This window comes from Rhinatrema bivittatum, chromosome 4 (assembly GCF_901001135.1).
Source record: "Rhinatrema bivittatum chromosome 4, aRhiBiv1.1, whole genome shotgun sequence".
In the NCBI taxonomy this organism is placed as follows: domain Eukaryota; kingdom Metazoa; phylum Chordata; class Amphibia; order Gymnophiona; family Rhinatrematidae; genus Rhinatrema; species Rhinatrema bivittatum.
The window spans coordinates 359,314,787-359,337,034 of NC_042618.1; the positions used below are offsets into that span (position 1 = coordinate 359,314,787).

General features: G+C 41.3%; 1 protein-coding gene across 1 annotated transcript in view; it reads left to right on the top strand.

Moving 5' to 3' along the window:
- ATP2B2 (ATPase plasma membrane Ca2+ transporting 2) overlaps positions 1–22,248 on the top strand; it is a 1,801,891-nt gene that overhangs the window by 332,422 nt on the left and 1,447,221 nt on the right. The window lies entirely within an intron of this gene.

The window sequence follows — 22,248 nt, forward strand, 5'->3', positions numbered from 1 at the left end:
TATCCCTGATGGCCTGGATGTTGAAAGGTTAATTCTTCAGCCACTCAATCTTTCGGAGCCTGTTTCCCGAGTCCTGATTGCTTCACGGAAGCCTTCCACGAGAAAATCTTACCTTTATAAATGGAACAGATTTAAATCATGGTGTTCTGCTCAATCCCTTGATCCTTTTACCTGTTCCACCACGAAGTTTCTAGACTATCTCTGGCACTTGTCAGAATCAGGTCTTAAAATTTTTCCATCAGAATGTATGTCAGTGTGGTAGCTACCTTCCATAAAGGTGTTGGGGATGTTCCTATTTCAGTACAACCCCTTGTAACATGATTTCTGAAGGGCTTGCTCCACCTCAAGCTTCCACTGCGCCCTCCAGCCCCTTCTTGGGACCTCAATATGGTTTTGGGTCGGCTCATGAAACCACCATTCGAGCCTCTCCAATCCTGTGATCTTTGTTATCTCACATGGAAAGTGATTTTTCTTTTGGCGATCACATCTACTCGCAGAGTTAGTGAGTTACAGGCCCTTGTTACCTATCCGCCTTACACTAAACTTCTGCATGACTGGGCAGTAATCCGCACTCACCCTAAGTTCTTGCCTAAGGTAGTATCGGAGTTTCATCTTAATCAATCCATTGTACTACCTACCTTCTTTCCCAGGCCCCATTCCAATCCAGGAGAACAGGCTCTGCATAACCTTGACTGTAAACGGGCTCTAGCGTTCTATCTAGACCATACAGCTGCCCACAGGAAAAGCACTCAATTGTTTGTCTCTTTCCATTCCATCAAATTAGGGCAGCCTGTGGGTAAGCAGACTCACCTCCTGGTTAGCGGACTGCATATCTTTTTGCTATCCGCAGCAGGCATTCCACTTCAAGACCGTGTTAAAGCACACTCTGTCAGGGCCATGGCAACTTCAGCAGCGCTCCTACGCTCTGTGCCGCTTCCTGATATTTGTAGGGCTGCTACCTGGAGTTCTCTCCATACTTTCATAGCTCACTATTGTTTAGACAAAGCTGGAAGACAAGATTCCATCTTCGGCCAATCTGTCTTGCGCAACCTTTTTGCAACATGATGTACCAACAACCTTCCGCCTGCCTATTAGGGTTCAGGATGCCCTCTACCAAATTCCACCCCCAGTTGTTGTACCTGTTGCATGTTTGGTTACATTTGGTGCATACTCGGACATCCTTAGCTTGGTACTCACCCATATGTGAGGACTACCATCCTGTTTGTCCTGTGAGAAAGCAGATATTGCTTACCTGTAACAGGTTTTCTCACAGTACAGAGGGATGTTAGTCCTTATGAAACCCACCCGCCACCCCCGTGGTGTTGGGTTCTTTACATTTTATTATTTTACTAGCCGTTAAGCCCGTAACAATGGGCTACATTTAAAAAAATGTTTTTGGTCCATTTCCTTCCCACTCCCTCCCCCTCATTCTCCCTCCCACCTCTATTCTCCCTCCCTCTCACCTCCCCCTCTATTCTCCCTCCCTCCCTCTCACCTCCACCCTCTAGTCTCCCTCCCTCTCACCTTCCCCCTCCCCTCCCTCTCTCCTCCCTCCCCTCCCCTCCCTCTCTCCTCCCTCCCCCCTTCCCTCATCTTCCTCTCTCCTCTCTCCTCCCTCCCCCCCCCCTCCCCTCACCTCACTCTCTCCTCCCTCCTCTCAGTCACTCCCCCTCTCTCAATCCCCTCCCCTTTCAGCTCATCCACAACCGGCAAACGGAAGATCTTCACACATATTTTTAATATTAAACTTAAAAATATGTGGGTATAGCTGTTGCATAAATTCTGATTTATCTGGCTATGTCTTGAAAGTGGCACTTATCCGGACAATTTATAACTTATCCAGCTAAGTAGCAGAACTTATCCAGAGAGGTTCTGATAAATCTGGCTAAGTAGGGGCAAAGGAGGGGGAGAAAGCCTAGCATTTAAATTTTTTCTGAATTTTCAATAGTCCAGCTGAAATCTAATGTCAGGCAGAAAAGAATTCCATATTAAAGGAGATTGATAGCTAAAATCAGTTTGTTGAGTAAACATAGCTATAGAATTAAGATTGTGTAGATCCAAAATAGTATATCTGTACATTTTTTCACATATATTGAACTTGCATTCCAGCAATTCCTGGCACTTTGCATCATGCTACTGCATTTCTGGGGCATGTGGTGACCGTAATCAGCGGTTCCTACAAGTAATTTTTCCCATTGCCCATGGTCCACGCAGTTTCCCTGCCTTTACATTTATTCAGAATTTGTGAATTGCCTAACTCTAAAAGGCCTAGGCGATGTACAAGACGACATTCATAAAACAATTCCAACATATCATAAAAGGCAAATGACAAGTAAATCATAGGGCACCAGCATCATCAGAGCAACTTTCTATATTGAAAAATAGAATAAGTCTTATGCATAGGAAACAACTAATATATTTCATGGTCCAACCTGGGGGCAGTAATAATTTCCTTCAGTATATGCTAATTTGTGTACAATTTGTCGTTATTCGGGCACCCAAACTGGCCCCTTTCTGGGAAAGAATTGCAAAAATTTGTATTTGTCAGCCAGACTGAATTAATTATTTGCTACTGCATCCACTACAGCTTCAGAATAGATTAATCAACCCCATACCGGATAGCTATCTGCTCTGCTTGATTTTATGTTCACTGACCTTTTGCATAAAAAAAAAAATGACAAAACTCTTGTATAAAATCATCGTTAAGAGGATATAGAGGGTAGTTAACATTTGAAGAAAGGAAAGCCCCAAAGGAAAGGAAAGAATTCCATTATAATGTTAATGGGAAAATAATTTGCCAATAGTTCACAATTCTATTTTGCTTTCTGACAAATTACCATTAGGGCACACCATACATAGTCTCATTTTCAGCTCTGAATTCTATTTTGCTTAGATAGAGTAAACAGCAACACAAATAGAAGCTATAATAATAATAATTCAAGTCTCAACATGCTTAGTAATTTGTACTTCAGGCAAAAGCATGAAGTTACTGCTTGTATGGATTTTCTAAGAGCCTTATTCTGACTCCTGACCTGTATTAGATTCAAGATGTGAAAGAACAAGAAACAATGTTACCACTCAAATAGAACTAGGTAAACTAAGGCAATGAGTTTAAGTGACCAGCCTGAAGTCATAGACATTCAGTGCAATAGTAGGAATTTAAGCATATGTTGAAGATTTCTCTAACTTATAATTCACTACGTTAACCCTGCCCTAAGATTTAAAAAAAAAAAAAAAAAAATGCCCAAAAAATTCTAATGGATGTAACACTACTCCAAGTAAATGTAATCTGATGTGCTGCGTCAAAGAATGCTGCTTACAATTATCATTTTATGTATTGGGAGCATTTTTAAATAACCCGCATATTTGTACAGTACATGAGCGTTTTTAGCATGCATATTTTACACTAATTTTCAAAAACACCTCAGGGCGGTAAGGTTCAAACCTATGCACGTGTGCACTTTGGTGTATGTGTGTTGGTGCGTGCCCAGATATGCAGCCATTTTGCATGCACATATATGTGCATATTATAAAATACCCTGAGCGTGCACACATGTGCACACATGTGCACTCAGTTTTAAGTGAGCATGCACCTAGCTGCGTAAATCACGATTTTACCGCGTAAGGTTAATTTATATCAGGCGCATATCCATGCCATTGTCAGTTTTGCCAGTTCGACCACCAGTTCGCCCATTTAAGAGCTAGGTCCTCCAACCCCCCCCCCTCCCCTCCCCAGTTTTGATAGCCTGCACGCCTCTCAGTTACCCCAGACCCTTTAAACCTGGCAGAAATGGCTAATTTCTTTTATTATTTTTTTTAAAGTTACACCTCCTTCAAGGCAGAAGTTACATGGCAGTGGACCTGGGCAGTGGGCACACATCTTTTGGCCACGCACCAAAATGCCAATGCCCTGCCCAGACAATGCCCCTTTTGGAACAGGAGTGAGATGTGCACGCTGCTAGAGATATCTGTGCATCTGGGTGGCTTTTAAAATTCAGTGGGTATGTGCGAGCCATATTGTGCGTGCATCTCCCGATTTTGGTGTGCACTGGCTTTTAAAATTCACCTTGTAGGGATGACAATTTCTGAAGCCATTTAAATGGGTAAATAGCAATTTACATTTTTAAATTGTCTGTCACAAAATTCCACCCCCCTCCATTATTGTGGATAAAACTATGCATGTTGATCTAGAAGGCAAATACTGTCAAGTTCCAATGAGGCATATTGGGATAATTAGTCAGGATACTAACTGGAATAATGTAGTTATATATGGATACTAGTGTGCATTTTGACTGATTAGCCCAATGCAAGGTCTTCCTTTGTGAAAGTAAATCATAGTCATTCTAGAAAAAAAAAAAAAAGACTTGGTGTCCATAATTTTCTCAAATTAAATTCAGATACCATATTTCCAAAACTGGACACAATTTGTTAAATTGCTTCTTGTTTATATTGGTTGAGTAAGTATCTGCATAGTAATACATTTTAGTACTATACATACTTCTTACACATGTGTGTATTTTGGAGTAGATTTTAAAAGAAGCGCGCGCGGCCTACATGTATGCACGCTACCCAGCCTGCACTCAAGTATGCTCGATTTTATAACATGCGTGAGCTGCCTTCCTGCGTTCCCTTCCTCCTAACCTAACCTTCCCACCCCTTCCCCTAACCTTTCCCTACCCCCCGCCCTACTCTAACCCCCCCGACTCTTAGGCAGGCGCAAGTTGCACCTGCCGGCAGTCTGCCAACACACAATGCTCCGACAGAGTGGCAATGGCTGCTCTGTTGGAAGACTCTGGCACCGCCCTGTCCCACCTTGCCCCGCCCCACCCCCGGACCTCCCCTTTTGTAAAGCCCCGGGACTTACACTCATCCTAGGGCTTTACGTGCGTCGCCGGGCCTTTTAAAAATAGGCCCGGCATGCGCAGGACCGGTTATGCGCGTAAATCCTCTGGATTTACGCGCGTAACCTTTTTAAAATCCGGCCCATTATATATATATATATATATACACACATATATATACTCTAAGTATGTACATACACTTTTACTATAATTTACTAACATATATTAATGTACATATATTTGTCCATAATTATACAAGCAAACAATAGAGATCAGTAACTGGAATAAATGTCGTTCTCAGCCCTCTCCTCACTGCCCACTTAAAAGGACAATCAGATCAGTTTAAACATTTTATTCTAGAGATTATTGCTGGCATATTGAGCCTTGACACACTGGAATAATCTGAATCAGCCCATTCAGTTGGTTGGTATGGGCTCTTCTTACGTATTTTCTATGAATATTTCATAGCAAAATATTAGTATGGCTGGTATTTAACATATGCAAAAAAATAACTGCTAATGTGTTGTAACCCGTAACATGTAATATAATATAAAACAACACTCAAAAAACGCCACTGGAACACTGAAAATTATTCCAAATGTTCCAAATCACTTTTTAAATTAGATATATATATTTTATATTTTTTTATCAAGGTAAGGACCTCATATAACATCACTGAGAGTACAAGAGTCCGTACTCACATTCTCTAGTGGTAACTTCCACAATGCGATTTGTATTGGCATATCATTTTTGCCCTCAAGTATTTATAATCATTGGTCCAACCTTTGTTTTTTGAAATTTTTCTTAAACAAGCAATTGCTTGAAAGGACTTGTAGTTTATTTCTCTGACATAGATGTTTACATAAGATTTAGAAAAGGCAGTCTGTTTACAATCAGTATGCCTTCTTGTATTAAACAGGCACTCCTCTTGCTCAGCTCCTTTGTGCTAGAAGGCTGGCATTCCCAATTGGACTAGTTCCAATTTTCGTCTGTGAGTCCCAGGACACAGGGGATATCTTTTTGTTTAAGACAGAAAAGATTCCAACAATATCCAGTCCAAGTGGTTCGGTCCAGAACTGTTACTGTCTGGCCACTGCCCCAGAACTCGGGTTTGTCACTTCCTTCCTTTCGTAGCATGATTAAAGGTAATTCAGGGAAATCATGCCTCAGATGAAGTCTATTCACAGGTACCACAGAAGTGTGGTACCTGTGAATAGACCTGTGAAGTCTACCAGATCATATGTACCAGCCCTGTTGCTTAGGGTTACAGCTAGCAAGAGGGTTGCTCAGAAGAGGGGCTGTGGGGTTGAGCTGAAGTCGCACAGTATCTCCTAATTCTTTTGGCATCCTGCCATTCCACCAAGTCACTAGGAGCAACTCTCACTTCCATTCTGCTGGAGAAGTCTCTAGACTTCTCAGGGATCCTAGTTTATCTATTAGCATATGTAGCCCCTCTATCGATGATTATCCTGAAAGGCAAGGGTCAAATGGAGTCCCAGAGCTATCTTCTATTTCTGTCCTACAGGCCTGGCATGTCAGGTTATTTCTGATGGGGGGAGAAGGAGAAGAATACTCTTTCAAGACTGACGGTGTGAGCGTGATTCTCATTTTCTTTCCTGGTGCGTTCACTGTAGATAGGAGGGATGTAAGTGCCATCAAAGTACTCTGGGTGCTCAGGCTGGCTGTTGAAACAAAACTTTACTTCAGAAACTCTTGAATAGCAAGGTTTGGCACTAGTCACACCAATTCTTGGCACAATACTTTGTTATTACATTTCTACAACTATCCTTATCTGTGCAATTGTCTCTCAGCAAATGGAACAGGAGAAATCTCACCCTCAAGGCATGGAAAGGTAAGCTTTCCCAGATGGGCAGGGATATCCTATTTAGGTTAGAGATCACCTTCCAAACTACTGGTAGAGAAATAGGGCTTCAGTACTGCAAAAATCTCACTTGTATCTCTTCTCACCAGGGTGAAGACTCCAGATAAAGAGTCTCCCAAGTTATTCAAAATGGTCTTATAGTTCTTTTGCTCCAGACAGCAGAGAATAATCAGCTCTTATTTTCCCCACTATAGGGCAGGAAAAGTGGTAGCAAAATTTCTTCCAAACACAAGGCAAATCTTCATAAAAAAGCAAAAATCTGGAACTCTCCTGCAATGAGTCACCACTGATCCAGCTGCAGGTTGTAAAATGGAGAGCAGTGGAATTTTCTTTACTCCTGGCCTTCTCTGGACAGGGAACTCCCTGAAATCCCCTAACCCAGGACAATTACCAGGAATTTCCCAGAAATAACTCCCAAAAACAAGCCCAAAAATCTCTTAAACACTGGGACATGCATACTGGGCAGGTTGTGTACCAGCAAGGTAACTCTCCCCTTCTTATGCAATGCAAAAACTGTGAGGCCTAGCATACCAAGAATAGGAAACACTCATCTCAGTAAACACAGCTCTTTCTCGTCACATTACTAACTTAAAATGCCACACAGATCTATGATGCAGCCTGCACCTGAGCAGGTTGAAGTCTCCCATTGAATCAACCACTCAGAGATGCTGTAGTAAGTGGTTTGCTCCTCTCATACATTCTCTATTCAGATCTGACTAGCGCCATCTAGTGAAGATTTCAAAAGATTTCCACACATAGAACATGTCGTGAAACTAGGAAAGTTCACTGGATTGTATCATTTCCTGTGTGAGGTTATGGGTTTTTTAAGTTAGGCAAAAGGGCCATAACATTATTGACAGAGAATATATATGATAATCATATATCAGAGCAATAACAGGATACTTCACTTTCTACAAGAAATAATACAACATGCTATTAAGGGTTTTTATCAAATCATCCTGATCCCCCTCAGTTTCAGGTTTTGTTATGCCAGTTTGACAATTAGTTACTGGAGTAGATACCCAGATGGTACCATAACAGGGAGGAAAAAGGTGGATGAAGTCCATCACATTGGTGCTCCTTAAAAGTAAACTGCTAAGGAAGTGCCCACAAGTTATAAGAAAATTGCGGAGTTCAAGATCAAGCAGCGGATTCCAGATATTTAAAGGGGAATCCTTAAGGGGATAGGAACACTCTGTTCAGAGTGCCTACTGCATCTTTGTATTCCATCCAAGGATAAACAAGGGTCCCTGAGGGAGAGGTTAAGGGACCACAAATGTGTTTGTGGATCCTTAGGCTGAGGCAGGATTGGCACAACCTGTAGGAAGGAGCCCTGCAGATTTCCACCATCAGAATGTGGACCAGGAAGAAGCAGAGACCCAGCTGGAGCTTCACCTATACCAGATCTCATGCCCCTCAAGATGAGCTTTTGTGTGCCTGGCTGGCAAGTCTTAGGTGATGGGGTCTTTGCTGAGGGCAAAAGAGGGGGTCTTTGGATAGCAGGGTCATAGGCAGGCGGAGGTCAGACAAGTCCAGGGTCCAGGCAGGGGTCGGACGCAGGCAGCGATCAGGCGTGAAGAAAGGCAGGCAATGGTCGCTGACAGGCTGTGGTCAAACTTGTCAAGAAGCAGGCAGCGGTCAAATGTATCCAAGGTCAGGTCGAGGTCAATCCAAGTATCCATCTGAAGGGAAGCAGGGGCGGATTGGAAGGATGTGTCAGGCAAAGTGATGCACACAGAAGGAAAGGAACACTGAAGGCAACACTGAACCTGAGGAGAAGATGCTGAAAACAAAGCTGGGCTTGAAAGCAAGACGCTGAAGACACTGTAGCAATATGCTCTACACTCGAGTAGTGGGACCCTTTTGCTGCAGCGTGTTGCGACTGGAGTGTTGTCCTTATGTAGGGCTCTGCCGCTGAAGTCATCAAGAGGGGCTGCGGGCCGCCGCGGTCCATTTAAATGCAGAGGAAACCCACATGCACCTGCCTAAAGGAGGATACACTGTGCAGTGGTTTATTGGCGGTGTCCCTGCCATGAAAGCTGGTGGTGTGCTGCTGTGTTCAGGCTCGTTGTGTTGGGCCAGCACAGAGGTAAGAGTGGCGGTCTGTGGGTAGCCCAGGGACCACCGAGTGTAACTACAGATTCACATATTATTATTTACTGTTTTCAGTTGCATTATGAAATTGCTGGAGACACTTGTATCAAGTGCTATATTGTTCATGCTGCTTGACCACTTCAGTTTTATTTAGGATCACCATCACAGTATCCAGCTTCTTTATTGGCATTTTAAAGATCAGAGTTCACCAAATGCCCAGGATATTGGAAGTTTATCATCCCTTCACCCCCAAGAGCACCTGCATTCAGAGCAGATAGAAAGAAGACTAGGACTTAGCTTGATACTGAGTGTGTATCCTTATACATTAAGGATGACCCATTTCAGGGTAACACTTAAATAAACTGAAACTCCACCCTGATGTCCTTTTTTTTTTTTTTAATAAAATACTCTATGATATCATAGGAGCAGCTTTTTTTCAATAGCTACTTTTGCTAGAGATGAGTCTCTCTTGTGCTGTTGTTTTCCTGCAGTAGTTTTTGTTTTCATAGCAGAGAAAGATCCTTTCACTGTAGCTGTGGTGCTTGGAATTGTGAGAATGTGTGACACATTTGTAAGGTTCATTGAAGCCCAGTGAACATAAACCAGTACTTGTTAGCGTTTTATGGATTTCATGTGGATATTTGCCATGGAACTCTGAAGATATATACATCACTGTCAGCTCAGTTTTAAGGCTTACAAAGTCAAAATGTCGATTATGTTTCCTTCAAAGAGGAGTGCATCCTCTGGGAAAGTTTTTGCAGGTGTTATAAATTCTGAAGCATCTGAAGAGCTACAAATTTCATCTTAGCTATGTATAAAAACCTCTCTCTGAGCTGGAGTAATCCTTTATTTTCTTTCACAGTGTTGACAATTCCACTTTATGGTTGCCACTTTAGGAATTCTTACTTTTACAAGCTTATCTAGTAACACATTATCTTCACTTCTCTCTCTCCCTACACCCTGTCTCGTGAACACCTTTCATCGGGCAAGTTGTTCTGATCTGTGCCCATCTCCTGCCAATTCTTGACTCCTTGCTTTCCACATTGTTGCGCTGTATGCCTGGAATAGATTTCCCTAGTTGGCGTATCATGCTCTTTCTCCAGCAACATTCAAATCCAGTCCAAAAGCTCACCTTTTCATCACTTATAAGGTCAAAAATTCTTTAATGAGGTCAGTTTTACAATAGATACCTCTGAATGTGTCTGTAACAACACTCCTTAACCCCAACCACCTCCCGAAAACTCGCCCTGAATCAGTGCCCCCTTACAATGGTCCATATATAAAGTATCAGACTGAGCCCTATAAAGAGTCTCTCTCTCTCCCCAGTGGATTCCTGTGCATAACGAGGAGCAGTAGCAAAGTGGTGTGCATATTACATGTGCCAGCTGAGGAAAATTAGAGGCTACACATGCTAGCCCCACTTCTGGAGCATCCATGCCCTGCCCCTTTTCTACCCACTTTTTCCAGGCTATTTAAAATTTGCATTGCTCTTGCCCATGCTACTTTCATGGGTAAATGGCCGTTTATGCATGCGCAAGGCTTTTGAAATCTACCTTTTAGTGTGTGAGGTATGTGCAATTGAGTATACTGTGGAGGAAGTGGTGGTAGTGTGATTGAGGACTCATTGGTGAAATGTAGCTGTAACAAACTGTTGATGAGATCCTAAAATATGTTGTACTTCTGCCTAGTGATTTGAGTATTGGGTGCACATGATTAAGGCTTTATAGAATATTATGAATCAAAGTACTTTAAGTGTAGATAATATAGTTAAGAAGACACAGTACTGAGGAAGTGTAGGCCCATGAGATTACTTTCTTTGTATCCATTTGTAACCCCTGGGTGGGATGGTTCCCTTGACTGAACCCAGGAGCATAAAGAAAGAGAGATGGACCCTGTCTGCACCCAGTTTTCCACGGATAGCTTTTCACATCTGAGTTCCTCTATATGGAGGGAAGCTTAGCTTCAAGACCCTTTTCCATTGAACACATGTCCTTTTTCCTTCTCTATAAACAGCACTGATAATAGTCATGTGCATCCAAAAGTCATACCAAGAAGCAATGTGATTTCCAACTTCTTTACTGATAGTTGATTAGATGACTGGAGAATATTTGCAACGCTCAAATCAGATTTCAAATAAAGTCAAAGAAGAATCAGGCAGAAGAAAGATTAATATATTTGTGACTTCACTCTTCTAGTAAATTATCAGATTCTCTATGGAAGCAACTTTCTGGAATACGTGATAACCTTCTCTTTCCATTTATTCAAAATGAAGAAAGTTCAATCCTCCTTCTACTCCCAAATTTTATCACACATCTTCTTCTTACTCTAGAATGGTTAGAATAACTTCCCAGATATGTATCAATGTAAGTCCAAATTCTCATACCTATCCTGAAGTCTTCTTAAATATTTAGATCCCCTTATGACAGTACCAGCGGGCACACTCCTCTCACATGCAGTACATTTAAGTCATCAGCAAACACCATTCTTCAATACCTTCAACTCCTTCCCTCTGGCAATGGACAGGACTCCCTGTCTCCCCTAATGAAAACATTCACTCCTCAGGCTCTTCCTAGCTGAAAAATGCTTCCTCTCAATAGAATGGAAACAGATTCCCAGGTACCAAGGGCACTCAGTTCCAGGTGGAGAAACTGGAATAGTCTTTTACTGCAAAAATAGGGAAAAAAAACCCACAAAAGACAGGAAGGGTGGAAACACTTCCTTGCCTCAAAATGAGGAGATAGTTACTGATAGAAAAAACAACTAAAAGTTGATACTTCTGCATTGGATCACTGACTGGACTATACTCTGGAGGAGTAATAGAAGACTGCCAGAGTAAGTCAGTCTGGCTACCTGACTTTAAAAGGGAAAACCACTAGCTTCTCTCTTTATTAAGTTACAAAAATTAACAGACAAAAGGCGTAGAGCTCCTGCCTCCATGAAATCTAACTACCACCAGGCCCCACAATGGTGCCTGGTGGTAAAAAAAAGGCTAAGGCAACACCATATCAGTCTCCCACATGGGGGAGTAAAACCCAAACCTTCTGTTTACTAAATCTCTCTGAACCTCCCCAGCAAGTGTGCAATTCTGGTCACCGCATCCCAAAAAAGATATAATTGCTCTGGAGAAGGTACAGAGAAGGGCGACCAAAATGATAAAGAGGATGGAAAAAGAAAGGCTAAAGAGGTTAGGGCTATTCAGCTTGGAGAAGAAACGGCTGAGGGGGGATATGATAGAGGTCTTTAAAATCACGAGAGGTCTGGAATGGGTAGATGTGAATCGGTTATTTACTCTTTCAAATAATAGAAGGACTGGGGGTACTCCATGAAGTTTGCAAGTAGCACATTTAAAACTAATTGGAGAAAATTCTTTTTCACTCAACGCACAATTAAGCTCTGGAATTTGTTGCCAGAGGATGTGGTTAGTGCAGTGTAGCTGGGTTTTAAAAAGGTTTGGATACGTTCTTGGAAGAGAAGTCCATTAGCTGTTGATTTAGGGAATAGCCACTGCTATTACTGGCATTTACTTAGTGTTTGGGTAATTGCCAGGTTCTTATGGCCTGGATTGGCCACTGTTGGAAACAGGATGCTGGGCTTGATGGATCTTTGGTCTGACCCAGTATGGCAATTTCTTATGTTCTTATGTTAGTACATTCCTTTGGAAAGAAACCAAGGGCTCCTTACACATTGGTGAGATGTTGCTATATTAATGTGTGAATGAACAAGTGAGACATAGAGACAGCTGCTTGTATTGTGAAAGAAAATCAGAAGAGGCTTTAGGAAAAAATGTGTAAATGTGTAGATTAGGAAAGATTAGTCACTAAGGGCACAACATAGTCTTCTTAAAATGCAAGTGCTAAACTAGCCCTTTAAAGGCATTTGGGCAAATTTTGGGATACATGCATGGCTGGGCCCTGCACATGGTGTTTGCATTTTCAAAAGGGCCCAGCCATGCGTGTATCTCCTGATATGCGCAGAAGAGCCGGGCCAGCCAAAAGGGGTGGGACGGGTGTGGCCTGGGTGCGGTGGGCTGGCCAGGACAGCGGCCATTAGGCCCTGTCCCGGGGAGGTGCGTGCCGGCAGCTGGTTGGCATTTGTATCTTACTTCTGCTCCGAAGGAGCAGGTAAATTAAAAAAACAAAAAAAGAAAAAATAGGGTAGCTAGGTAGGGATTAGGAATTGGGTGGAGAGGGGAAAAGATAAGAAAATTAGGTAGGGGGGTAGGGAACTGGGAAAGATCTACCTGCGCCGCCGTACATATTTTTTTTAAATCCCCAGCCCTTGTGTGCATTAGACGACACCTGCCTGCACATTCACGTGCCAATTATAAAATCTGGCACACATGTGCATGCAGATATATTTCATAACATGTGCACGGTGATGCTCGCATGTTATAAAATTGGAACGTCGATGTCCGTGCGCCGGGAACCGCGTGCGCGCGGGTCTTAAAATCAACCTCATTCTGTTTATCAGACTTTTAAGTTCTTAAAAGTAGGGAAAGTTAGATAGATTTTTTCCTAGTAAAATTTATATAGATTTAAAGTTAATGAGCTGAACAGCAATTTATATTTAAAAATTTTAAAACGTTTTAAAAATGAGACTGAAAGAGAGCAGCAGTGCCAAGTGAGCCATAATTGTTCTTGAGCTTGTGTGCACTGGAGATAAATAGGTGGTACATTTGTATTTGTCTGTATCAATCTTAAGGGTAGGTTCTTGGGCACATGAATAGCAAGGTTTGGTGGACTTTTTGTGAGCATTCTCTTTAAAAATTTGCTATTCAGCGAAAAACAAATATTATTCACTGTTCTCCCCCTTCTGGGAATATTTAGCTTGTGTGAATTCAGTCCATAGTGCATATATTCCTCACTTTAGTATGAAAGTTTAATGCATGTACTTTATTTTGTCCCATTTTCATACATTAAGGGCTTGATTCACTAAGCCTTTTTTCCCCATAGACACAGAATGAAAGAAAAGCCTTAGGAAATCAGTCCCTAGATTTAATGTGAAAACTTAAATGTGGCACATTGACAGGTTACCAAGATAAGCTAAAATGCAAACTTCAATTCAAACAGTTATACTTGGGTATATTTCCAATATAGAGGGGCAATATCTGAGAAAATAAAGTGCTCTGATGTAAAGATTGACACCAAGGGGGCAGTAATTAAAAGCTTTTACAAGGATAAACATGTTTATCAGTGTAAAATCATGATTTGAATATTGCCTGCAGGGAAAAGGAATGGGGATTAGATAGGGGCAGAGAAAATACATGCAGTGATTTCATTTTCAAATCACACAGGTAAATTTTAAAACCCTAGCGCATGTAAAAACATGGAGATACGTGCGTGGTCGGGCCACGCATGCTGAGCGCATTTTCATAGTGGCCCGGCCACGCACGTATGTCCCTGTACACACGGAAGTGCTGGGTCTTTGAAAATGGGCGGGGTCTGGGTGGGGCGCTGTCCCAGTGAAGTGCGCACCAGAGCAGAAGTAAGTTATAAAACAAAAAAAATTTGATTAGATAGCTGGGGATTAGGGGTTGGGTAGAGAAGGGACAAGGGATGAAAGATACGTAGGGTATAAGGAACTGGGGAAAGGCCTACTCACGTCGCTGCCCATTTTTAAAATAAAAATCTCCCCCCTTGCATACATGAGTGGCCACCGGCCCACACATGCGTGCACGGGTATCATATTTTATAACATGCACGCGTCCATGTGCACGCGCTGGGAACCAGACGCACATGGACGCCCAAGCGCATGTTTAAAAATCTACCCCACAGTGTATGCTTTCTGGTATATACTTTGCACCTGCTTTAATGTAGGTGCAAAATACACAGGTAGACAAGTACCTGCCATATGCTCAAATTTTCAAATGGAAACTCCATGAGTAGTTTCTCTTTGAAAATGTACTTGTAGACTCAAGGATACAAAGTACTCATAGTCCTGCAAGCTGCCTGCAGGGTTTCATTATTGTCCTCTCCATAATCATAAAATTATGGGGACAGAGAGACATCATTGTCCATGCTGAGGTGCCTTGCTCCTCCAGCACCATCACCTAGCTCTACAGCTCCAGAGTTTTCCCAATTTAGCAGCCCTCAGGTGAGTAACAAAGTGTGAAAGAGCAGCAGCCACCTCATACCTGTCTATCTCACCCAGAGCTGAACACCTCTCTGGGAGCTGCTATTGCTCCCTTCTGCATCCTTTCTGCCTCCTTGGTGTTCATAACGGCTTCCTCTGCAGATTAAACAGCAGGGAACGATCTTGCTTTGCATTTAAGTAAGTACAAACCCATCACAATCCTGCCCCCGGAATGCCTTTCCCTGCAGAGGGTAAAGTTACACATATGGTATCAATAGGTATGTAAGTTTACCCAAAAACAGGGAGGGCAATTTTCTAAAAGCCCATTTCAGCAAGTAAAGCACTGTTTTTACTCATGCATATGTGTTTAAAATTTGTCTTATTCTTGATTAACTGTCGAACTAGCTCTTGAAGCCCAGATAAAATGTATTACGCAAATTAAAAAAGGTTAAAAGAAAATCAAATGTCTGCCAGTATGGCTCAATTGGTCATGAGAGAGGCAATTAAATGAAAAGCAAGACCTAATGAGGAATATAGAAAAGAGCATAAGCAGTAGCAAATTAGGTATAAAATATTAATAAGGCAGGCCAAGAAAGCATTTGAGGAAAGACTTGCCAAAGGGAAAAAACAAATAATAAAATCTTTTCTTCTTTTTGATATACTTTAAAATCTGTAAGAGAGAAGTACAGTAGATGAAGAGAGGGCAAAAGAGGCATTCTGGGAGAATACTGCATAGGAGAAAAACTAAATGAATTCACTACTTTGGTCTTCACTGCAAAGGATGTTGGGGAGACACGTTGGAACCATTGGACCGGATTTTAAAAAGGTTTCGCGCATCGGGCACATGTATGCCCACACACAACCTTTTAAAATCTACCCCATTCTTTGTAGGTGATGGTTTAGAGGAAATGAAACAGATCACTGTAATTCTGGAAGTTGTGATAGAGCAAATAGTAGCAGTTTACCAGGACTTGATGGTATTTACCCCAGAGTTCTGAAGGAACTCAAATATGAAATTAGTAATTTCGATTATATTTTTTGAAAAGTGGTTTAGAAATCCAAATGAATAAACTGTAACCTATCATTCAAATCTGCCATTGTACCTGAGGACAGGTGAATAGCCACTTTAAAACTAGTTTTTCAAAAGAATTCCAGAAGTGATGCAGGAAACTACTTACTAGTGAATTTGATGTCAGTGTTGGGTAAAATGGTAGAAGCTATTAAGAACAAAATTACTGGATATTAATAAATATAGCTTAATGGGGGAAAAGTCAGGTGCCTAAGAATTAGGTGCATAAATTTAGGTCTGTTATTTACTTGCCATTTAACTTTGTTTCCCTGACATGACCTCTCCTCTGGCCCTGCCCAATTTTTAGGCACCTAAATTTAGTTGTTGAGTAAAAACTTTTAATTTGCCAGATCTAGAACATAAGAGCATAGAAAATGCCATGCTGGATCAGACCAAGTTTCATCGAGAACATTGGGTCACAAAGTACCTGGCAGAGGCTATAAAGTAGGACTATTTCTTGTTACTCACTTCCAGAAATAGCAATAGATTTTTCCGTTTTCCAGGCTACTAATGTTTTATGGACTTTTCCTTCAAGAGTTCATCCAAACTTCTTTTAAATCCTACTATTCTAGTTGTCTTGACCACATCCTCTGGGAACAGAGTCCACAGCTTGATTGTGTGTTGAGTGAAAATAATACTTTCTATGCTTTGTTTTAAAACTGCTGATTATTAGTTTCATGGAGTGTCCTCTTGTTTTGGTATTATTTGAAAGGATAAATAACCGTTCTGTATTTACTCATTTCCCCAACTCGTGATTTTATAATTTTCTATCATGTGCCCTTTCAGCCATCTCTTTTCCAAGCTCAAATGCCTTAACCTATGTAACCTCGCTTCAAAGGGGAGTCATTCCATCCCTTTTTATCTTTTTTGTTGCCTTCTCTGCACTCACTGAGGTCAATATTCCAAGCCCATTCAAAGCTATTTAGCCGGATAAGCGGGACTTATGCAGCTAAGTAGTGACTGCTGAATATGAGCCCATGTTCAGTGGCTGCCACTTAGCTATCCAAGTCCCTTATACAGATAAAATGTATGCACAAAAAAAGTGGGCATGCATTGGGCAGATCGGGGGCAGAATGAGTTAGGCGTATAACTTAAACACCTAACTACTGATATTCAGTTAGGCTTATAAGTGTATGTCTAAATTTAGATGGCCATAGAGCAGGTCTAAGCTTAGCTGGGTAAACTGTTCCGGAGAAGTGTGCACATATATGTATATTCAATGGCTTTGTCATGCCACTGAATATACATCGTAACTTAGTTGGGTAAGTTATATCTGGTTATACTTAAACAGCCAGCTTTGAATATTGACCTCACTATGTCTTTTTTGAGATGGGGTGACCAGACCTGCACATAATATTCAAGCTGCAGTCAAACTATGGCTTGATACAGAGGCAATATGATATTTTCTGTTTTATTCTCCATTCCTTTTCAGATCATTCCTAGAATTCTATTTTATTTTTTGACCGCCATCATGCATTGTGCTGAGGATTTCAATGTATTATCCTTGAAGACTCCAAGGTCTTTTTCCTGGGTGGTGTCTCCTTATACAGAACCCAACTTCGTGGAATTATATTTCCTTATTGCATCAATTTGCACTTTTCCACTGTAAATGTCATCCGCCATTTAGATGTCTAGTTTTGCAAGGTCCTTCTGCATTTTCTCATGATCCACTGCTTTTTTAATAATTTTGAATTATTTTGTATCATCTGCAAATGTGATCACCTCTCTAATTGCTTCCTTTTTCAGATCACTTGTTAATATGTTAAACAGCAAAGGACCGAGTAAATATCCATGTGATTCTCCTCTAATGACCTACCTTCATTTGTAAAACTGACCATTTAGTCCTGCCCTCTGTTTCTTGTTTTTTAACTAATTACCAAACCATAATAGGATACTGCCTCTTATCCCATGATTTTTTAATTTCCTGATGAGTCTCTCATGGGGGACTTTGTCAAATGTCTTCTTAAAATCTAAATACTCTGTGTCAACTGGCTTGCTTTTATCTACATATTTTATACCTTCAAAACAATCTAATAGATTTGTAAGGTAAGACTTTGCTTTGCTAAAACTATGTTGACGTTTGCCATTTAAGACATATGACCAGTGATTTCGTTATAAAGAATGGCTTCTACCATTTTGCCTGGCACCAATATCAGGCTCATTGGTCTATAGCTTCCTGGATCACCCTTGGAGCCTTCTTTAAAAATTGGAATATGTTGGCCACCCTCCATTTTTCAGGTATTGTAGCTGTTTTAAATGATATGTTACATATGCCATCTGGTACTGCTGATTAGTTACTCTTTACTTTGTCAATTTGATCTATCACATTTTCCATAACATGGATAGCCGAGACTGCTTGGTCTATTCACACTCGCCACTCCCCTCGCAAACTCATAATAAAACACATGAATTTTGGATAAGTAAGGCTTCAGCTTTATTATGTAATAGATGACCCAAGCCATAACAAAGGACCACCAGTTCTACTCCTAATCAGAGCCTGTGTGACTCCTGCCACTGCATCCAAGCGGGGCCCATCTGCAATCTATCTGGCCCTCAGGCACCTTCCAGTGAGCCACCACTAACCATTTTATTTCCTCCCATGCCACTACCCAGCAGGAAAACTCTTTGGGAAATAGCCACTAATGGCCATGCCTGAGCCGCATTTCCATTGTGCAGCCTCCAGCACATCATTGGTGTCCTTAAACCCTGAAATCACAAGATTAACTTCCAACTTAAGCAATGTCATCACACAAACCAACAAAACTGGCTTGGGTCACCTGCCACAGGCACGAACTACTGAAGTTAATCCCCACACCATAAAGCTGAGGCACCCTCAGACATGTATAATGAAAGTAAGACTACTTTCCCAGAAAAACATGCACCCCGCTGGTATAGAACCACAGGTCAATCTGCATTATCTGTGGTAGCAGATGAGGCGCACCGCTTAACCCATCCAGCCGCTCACATGCATGTCCGAACAGCCAAGCTCATTGAAAACCAATGCACAACAGATGCTAAACCCCCATCTCCAATGAGCAGCCTGAAAAATCTTCCTACTGCCCCCAAACTACCTTATCTGAGCCACCTGGCAAAGAGCCGCATGGACAATGAGAAGTCACCCACACCAGGTATCTGCCGCACCGTGTACCCTGCTCCAACCACTGCTGCACCAAACCACTCGGGTCCACACCTTCACTCTCAAGCCAGAGCATGAGCTCAGCACAAACCTAAAGATTCCAAATCACTTCAGTGCCCCATCACCCAAAATGATTCCCAAGGCAATCAGAGCAAACAGACCACACCCAGCACAACATTTTACCACCATCACCCAGCACAACGCAAACATCAAGGAGACCAATGCACCTCACAAGAAGCCCATTAAAGAGAATCCCCACCCTTGCCCCTGAACAGGATCCCTTCAAATAAAAAGCCATCCTAATAGAGAGACACACCCACTCAAAATCCCATCCTGATCATCCCCATAAAATTCCCTAGAGTCTGCTTTTCCTGAACACCCAGATAAGACCTCACCACCATCCATATCACCATTCAGAGGGCCTTACTCCTCATAACAACCCTCAGCAAGAAATTTCTAAGATCACTGTTAATTAGATGTTGTTTTAAATACCTAATTGACTCTTGTTTTGAAGATTTTCCTCCTTATGAGGGTAACTGTATATCTAAAAAAAACCCAAACATGACTGGGGTTGGTGGGAGATAGGGAGGCTAGGTAGGAACTGAACACCAGTGACTACTTGCCAGGAAGCCAGTGTTTGCACTTCTCAGATCAAGCAAGCCATTTCTCATCATAGAGAATTATACAGTCTGAATTAAATTCAAATCTTAAACTATATACAGGATTAATTCAAAATCTGTTTACTTTCCCACACATAAATATACACACACAGTAATAGTTCAGCCTTATAACAAATTCCTTTGCAGGATTTAAGCACATTCCCAGCAAGTTCTAATTAGCCAGATACAGCTTCTGATGCCAATGCTTTTTCAGGTCTTAGGTTTCCTCAGTTCCTGCCTTCCTATTTATCTGTGCTTCTGAGGCATTTACTTAAAAAAAAAAAATCTTCTAAACAATCTCCTCTGAGTGATTCAACTGCAAGTAGTTTAACACTTTGATCCTCTCAGCTAATCTTCCTTCTTGTTTCTAACAATACTAGCCTTTAACACATTTTCAGATCAAACACAGGTGACCACTTACCCAGAAACTTGGTTTTTACAGCTTCTCAGATCAAGCAAGTGGCCTATGCAAACTCTGTTTCCCAATACACACAATTACAAAGTCAGAATTAAATTCAAATTACTTAATTTGGTGTGTAAATCTTTTGAATATTGACCTCTAAGTCTCCATCACACTCCAAAACAGAAGGGTATGACAGATTTTTATTTTACCATGCAAGAGTGCAACACATCTTTAAGCTATATAGTTTAGAGCTAGTTAATTGTGATATTGGGTGAACATTTGTCTAGTGGAACATAAAAAAGCAGTTGCTATTAAGTTACTTATTGAACAGAAAATGGGGAAGAAAGGAGGCTGGAGGTAATGGATGTACATTTCAAAATGTAATTTCAGTACAAAAATCTGTAGCACTGATTAAGGTACACATTGGGACTTATTCAATAAAGATATATTTTGAAAGGCATAGAATGAGTAAAAAAGTAATTTTGAATAATGTTTTTAGAGTTTCATTCTAAAATTCACAGCAATGCTATAGAAGAATCTGTGACCGAGCTTATTGTCTGGTAGGTTTTTACTAAGTGATGTGTGCTCTGGGTAATTCTTATCCTGCTAGTGATAATGAATATCATGCCTCTTGTTTTGTTCTATGCATGGCAGATGTAGTCTTGCATGTATTAAATCATACTCATGACAGCATAATGTTTGTTTATTAGTGGAAAAACTCCTTAAATCCAATGATTCAGATTGTTCTACCTCATATTTTCTTAATAAACAGATCTTAAAACATAGATCTACTTGGATTTCAGCATGGGAGACTTGTAAATAAAATGAGAAGCTTGGGAGTGAGCACCAAGGTGGTAGCATGGATTACAAACTGGTTGTCTGAAAGGAGACAGAGTGTAATGGTAAATGGAACCTACTCTGAAGAGAAAACCGTGTTAAGTGAAGTGCCACAGGGTTCAATATCTTTGTGAGCGACATTGTGGAAGGGATACAAGATACAATTTGTCTATTTACGGATGATACTAAGATCTGTAATAGAGTGGACATGCAAGAAGGAGTAGAGAGAATGAAAAGAGATTTAAGAAAGCTGGAAGAGTGGTCAAACATTTGACAGCTGAGATTCAATGCCAAGAAGTGCAGAGTCATGCATCTGGGGTGCAGTAATCCAAACAAACTGAATGTAGTGGGGGGATTGGGGGGGGGGGGGGGGGAGACTGATGTGCAAAGTCCAAGAGAGGGATCTTGGGGTAATAGTGTCTGGAGATCTGAAGATGGTGAAGCAATGTGACAAGGTGATAGCTAAAGCCAGAATATTGGGCTGCATAGAGAGAGGAATAACCAGTATGAAAAAGGAGATGATACTAATAATGCCATTGAACAGGTCCTTGGTGTATTGTGTTCAGTTCTGGAGTCCATATCTCAAAAGGGACAAAGACAAGATGGAGGCAGTCCAGAGAAGAGTGACCAAAATGGTGTGGGGTCTGTATGAGAAGGATCTGAATATGTATAACCTGGAAGAGAGGAGGTGCAGGGGAGATATGATACAGACCTTCAGATACCTAAAAGGTTTTAATGCTGCACATTCAACAAACATTTTCTATTGGAAAGAAATCAGTAGAACTAGGGGGTCACAAAATGACACTCCAGGGAAGACAACTAAGAACCAATGTCAGGAAATACTTCTTCATGGAGAGGGTGGTGGATACCTGGAATGCCCTTTCAGAGCAAGTGGTGAAACCAAAACAGTGAAAGAATTCAAAAGGGCATGGGATAAATATTGTGGATCCCTAAAGGTTAAAGGATGGAAATGAAGAATACATAGAATAACATGCTGGTGAGGAAGTTACTACCTTTTAAAAGAATAAGCCTTCATACTGGTGATGCAACTCTATCATTCCTCTCTGCTTCAATGGCAAGGGGTAATGGGGAATTGGATTCAAACAGCAACCTACGAGGGCTGCTTGGACTTTTATGGTCTGGGAAACTGATAAGCATGGAGGTAATGGGGAATTGGATTCAAACAGCAATCAGTGAAAGCCCTGATGTTTATGTTCTGGGAAACTGATAAGCATGGGGGTTATCTGCATGCTGC